The sequence below is a fragment of the Acomys russatus genome, chromosome 10, assembly GCF_903995435.1.
Source record: "Acomys russatus chromosome 10, mAcoRus1.1, whole genome shotgun sequence".
Taxonomy (NCBI): Eukaryota; Metazoa; Chordata; class Mammalia; order Rodentia; family Muridae; genus Acomys; species Acomys russatus.
The window spans coordinates 64,128,542-64,134,168 of record NC_067146.1 but is presented as its reverse complement, the minus strand read 5'-3'; the positions used below and the strand labels follow the sequence as shown (position 1 = coordinate 64,134,168).

The 5,627-nt window shown below is 41.9% G+C and overlaps 1 pseudogene; it reads right to left on the bottom strand.

Annotated features, from left to right (window-relative positions):
* Positions 1 to 527: 527 nt before the first annotated feature.
* Positions 528 to 985, bottom strand: LOC127194292 (40S ribosomal protein S15a-like; annotated as a pseudogene).
* Positions 986 to 5,627: the final 4,642 nt, after the last annotated feature.

Here is a 5,627-nt window from a genome sequence, read left to right as displayed (position 1 = left end):
AATCGGTCTTACTGAGCCATAAACCCTGTGAAGTACAATAAAGACCAGTCTGGCCAGATATGCCCACTACTGCAATTGTGGTACAAAGGTTAAGGGAATAACAAACAAATTTTATAACTGCACTTAAGGACATTCCAGAAGACTCAACTCATGACTGGCACTGTTATTGGGGCCAAGAACATGGGGCTAGATAGGTCATGAGTCTTAGGGGAAAACCTATTACTATTATTCTGATAAAATACAAAACTGATTCCTTTTTTTTTTTTTTTTTTTTTTTTTTTGTCATGTTTCAATATTTATGCCAACCCTCACAGCTGAGTACCACTGGACACCAACCCAGACGTAACCATCCCGGGCTGGACACAGCACACCAGACAAGTGATCATGTGGTCACAGGACTGTCTTAGTAGCTTCAAGAGAAGTGTCACCAGTCAGCAGCATAACCAGCTACTGTGCTGGAAAGGTTCAAAAGGGCTGACGCTGAGCACAGTCCACGAAGATTTTTTTTTTATTTATGTTTTATCCCTCTAGAAAAAGATTCCCAGGATTTTCCCTCTTGTTTGTTTTCATCTTACTTCTTCATAATCCATGATGCCAGCTGAGGTTGTCAGTACAATGAAGCCAAACTAACAGGATGGGAGCAGATTGTTCTGCCACTTTTCTAGGTCCTTAAGTTGCACATCACACAAACTAACAGGATGGGAGCAGATTGTTCTGCCACTTTTCTAGGTCCTTAAGTTGCACATCAAATGTAGGGCTGACCACTCCACACTTGCTCAGCCTGCCTGTGAGATTCACAGAGATTTTTCCCAGCTCTGTGGTCATCAATGATCTGAAATTCACCAATGTAGCCTTGCTTCATCATCACAGTCATGAATCAGATGATGGCTTTAGAGCCCGGCCTGATGAGCACCTGGCGTTTACTTCTCTTCTTACCATCGTAGGCGTTCTTGAGCGCATCTGCCAGGACATTCATGCGTACCATGGTGATGGCGGGGAAAGATAGTGGAAAGCACAAAACTGATTCTTAACGATTTACCATCTAAACTGATTCCTAATTATGTACCATTATACCATAGATAAGTACGTCTTTCAACTTTCATTTGAGAAGCTTCTTCTTTTCAGCAGATGGCACAGGCACCCACAACTGGATAATGTGCAGAGAACAGATCTGAGTGCTCAGCTATGAATGGGATATCTGTATTACATTGGCTCTTCTTAATTCTAATGCATTATGCTCCACTCATATCCAGACTTACTTCCAATTTTCAGTAATAGAACATAGCAAATGTGATGTGATCTCACTCTGAAAGTCAGACATAATCCATCTTGTTTCTTGCCCCCCCCCTTCGTCTTCTTCCTCCTCCTTTTCTCTGGCCTCTCTTCTCTCCCCACCTCTCAGGAAATTTTTCCTTTTTCTACCAACAATGAGTAACTGAGACGCTTGGGTAACAGTTCACAAGTAACTAACTTTGGCAACAGCCATCTACATGATTGTAAAGGGGATACTTTCCTTCAAGTCTTGAGGTGGTGATAGCCTTGGATAACAGTGTCACGAAAGCCTTCTATGGGACATTAATACAGAAAACATGGCGTCAGAAACAACATTACAGCATATGCTACTATTCTTTATCTGTTTAAGTCATACGTTATGAAGCAATGCATAACTAACATGATTTTCTCAAGATTTCTGGAGGATTTCAGCATAGTCAACCAAACACTCTGTGCTGTTTTCTCCGTTGATGTTCACCTTATTTTCTGAAAGGTCTAAACCCCAATCCTCAAGCTCACATACAAAGGGAGTGCTCTACCCTTCACAAAGTCCACACATGCCAGTCTAGACCTGTGCCCATTCCAGCATTTACTCAGGTCCTCGGTCCAATTCTTCCCCGTAGTTTTGGCACAGCATATACCCTTTGCATCTGCTTTTATATTTTTTTTTCTAGCTTTGACCTTAGACTTCTCCCATTCCACGAAATTTTATTTTTAACTTTCCCTAAAATAGCACAGATCCGGCAGCACAAAATGCTTGCCAAGCTTCAAGGACTGTCTGTGATCCTCAAGGCTCCTAGTCCCACTGGACCACTCTCATAGAAAACACAAAGTCTACACGGAAGTCATCAAAGTTAGTACTTGTTTTCTGCCTCTGTTCTCTTTGTGTGCACTGAAGTCCATTCTCAGGGGCAGACCACTCAGCCCAACTCTTAGGATCAGAGTGATTTTCAACAGGGAAAATCTCTCCTCTAAATAGTATGATACATCCATACATCCCATGGGGCTGTATAAAAAAAAAGCCCATAGAATATTACCATATTAAACAACTTTATTTTTTTCCTATTTAACAATTTTGGGAAGTTATGAAGACAACAGAAATGTGAAGGAAATAGATAGCTGTACGAAGAAGTGTTAGCCCTAGAAAATGTAGGTCTGTTAGAATTGATTTTAGGGGACAAGACTTAATCATCATGAAACAGAAAGATAATAGTAGGAATGAAAGGACAATTACATCTGTCAAAGACTGTGCCATTGACAATTTTTTTTTTTTTTTTAATGTAACTGAGATGTTTATAAGGGTATGAAGGCATCGTTGTAATGAAATACGCCATAAATCATGATTTGTAGTTTGGCTCCCTTTGACCCAGGAAGTTGTACACAATACATGAGCATATTCTGCCATCTGGTGGTCACTGAAGAATCCTACATTGCGTCAGATGGCCCGTAGAGCTGTTTCATGAAGAGAAGGACCACCAACATCAGCACTACAAGCAAGATTATTTCAAAACCTACAGCAATGGCATGTTCTGTGACGTATGTATTTTTATTATTTATATTTTATGTGCACTTGTGTTTTTCCTGCACATATGTGTGAGGGTGTCAGATCCCCTGGAACTGGAGTTGCAAACAGTTGTGAGCTCTTAACCACTGAGCCATCTCTTCAGCCCTCAATATATATATATTTTAAAAGAAGAAAGTCAAAAGCATTTTTTAAAGCCTTGATATAGACATTGGCAAGATGTTTCTTTATTAAAATTATAAGAGTTTTGCTACATGCCATGTTTCTAATGAATCTGTGGAGTGATAAAGCATGACTAAATGCCTCCCTGTGGCTAAGGCACAGGAGCAGTGAGTCCATAGTCCCGGAGCAGAGGAGTGCATTTGTCCTCTGGTACAAGGTAATCCTGTTGTTTTGGGAAAGAAGCTACAAAGCTCATTAAACAAAATGAACCAGAGTCTCTTTCCCTCAAACTTTGCAGTGCCCTTCAAACATACACAGGTGCCTTGGCTTAATAGAATGGCAGTGTCGCATCAGGAAAGAGGCTCTGGTTGCCTCCATGGCAACTGATCGCATATCCTTTTAAGACGTATGTGCCGTGGGCCTTTGGCAAGCTGAAATTCTGGTTTGATGGGTCTGAAATCTGCCAACGCATGTGCAGTCAAAATGAGAGGAGTACACCATCAGAATGCTCAGTACATTATCCATGAACACCCTGTCAAAGGATAGGGAAGAACATGCTAAGGAGGGGCAACAGAAAACAATCTCTGGTTCAAATGTTGCCTAACTTCTCCTACCTGGTGGTAGTGTACTCTTCAGCTCCTATAGCCCTGATTACAAATGCACATGTTCTTGACATCAAGGTTATTTCCTGATTCTTTCATATGTGCTAGAAATTATGTTAAAATTTAATTGTGGAAATACTATCTACAAATAGTAAGAGATTAGAAGCAATTCAATATTCACCAGTAACGTACAGGCATGGTGGCACATGACTTTAATCCCTGCACTCAGAAGGCAGAAGCAGGTGAGTATCTAAGTTCCAAGCCAGTCTGGTATACAGAGAAAGTTTCAGGACATCCAGGGATACACAGGGAAACCCTGTCTTGAACAAAAATCATTAGTATGGAACTATTTTAGAATAACACATAAAGAGTGGGATTGTGGAGAAACATGGGGAGAGGTCTTTAATATGAAGAATCTCTGAGATGAACTACATGACTAAAACTGTTTGGGTGGTGTGCCATGTGTGTGTTGAAAGGTAAGATATTTATATATGAATAAAATATAGGAAATAAACCTCTACACCACAAAATTTACAGTGACTGATACTGTTTGGGAGTCTCAGAAGATGCTTTGAGAGGGGACATTTTTGTAACACGCCCAGTTTTGAATAATCTGTGTTTACCAACAACAGTTTCCCCTTACTATTCATAATGCTAGTTACAGGACCCCTTGGATACCGACATCACAAATCTTTGTATGCCTTTTAAAATTGTGTTGTGTTACCACTCTGGAAATCAATCTAGTGCTTTTTCAGGAAATAGAGAATCACTCTTCCTCAAGACCCAGCTATTCCACTCCTGGGCATATACCCAAAAGATGTTCCACCACACAACAAGCACATACATTGACCTATGTTCATAGCAGGTTTATTTGTAATATTCAGAATCTGGAAACAACCCAGATGTCCCTCAAGTGAAGACTGGATAAAGAAACTGTGGTACATTTACACAGTGGAATACTACTCAGCTATTAAAAACAAAGAAATCATGCAATTTGTAGCCAAATGGGTGGAATTAGAAAAGATCATCCTGAATGAGGGAATCCATACCCAGAAAGACTCACATGGCATATACTCACTTACAAGTGGATTTTAGCCATATAGTACAGGGTAATCATACTATAATCCATAGCTCCCAAAGAAGATATGTAACAAGGAGGACGCACGGGAGGATGCTTAAATCTCACTCAGAAGTGGAAATAGAATAGACAGAGGAAGAGAGGGTGCAGGGTAAGAGAGGGAGCATGGAGAGAAATAAGGGTTGATATCAGACCTAGGGAGAGCAGGGGCAGGAGGACAGAAGGCCTGCAGAGAGAAGAGAAATCTGGTGTGGGGGTTGGGAGGTTTCTCTGTGACAAGCTGAAGAACTACAACAGGGTAGGCTCCTGGGATGATATGAGGGTGACTCTAGCTGAGACTCCTAGTAGCAGGTGTCATGGAGACTTGACGAGGCCACCCTCCAACTAGACACAACTCCTAGTGGAAAGAAGGGAACGGCAACCAAAGCACAAAAACTTCAACCTAAAACTTACCCTGCCTACAAGATTGTGCAGGAACAAAAAATAAAGCAAAGACTGAGGAAATATACAACCAATGCTTGGTCCAACCTGTGACCCACCCCATGGGAGACAGGCAACCCCTGACATCATTAAAGATACTCTGCTATGCGTACAGATGGGAGTCTAGTATAGCTCTCCTCTGAGTGGCTCTACCCAGCTGTTGATGGAGACAGATGCAGAGACCCACAACCAAACACTGGGTGGAATGCAGGGAGTTTTGTGGAAGAGCTGGGGGAAAGATAGAAAGACTCAGAGGGGCACAGGAGCTTCAGAAGAAGACCAACAGAGCCAGCTAACCAGAGCCCATGAGGTCCTGTGGAGCTCCAACCAATGACCATGGGTGTATTAGATCTAGGCCCCCTACACAGATGGGCAGCTCAGTCCTCATACGGGTCCTCTAATAAGGGAGTGGGGGCTGTCTCTCACATGGACTCTGTTGCCTGCTTTTTGATAATGATCACTTTCCCTTGACAGGGCTACCACAGTGGAAGAAGATGTGCTCAGTCCTGAT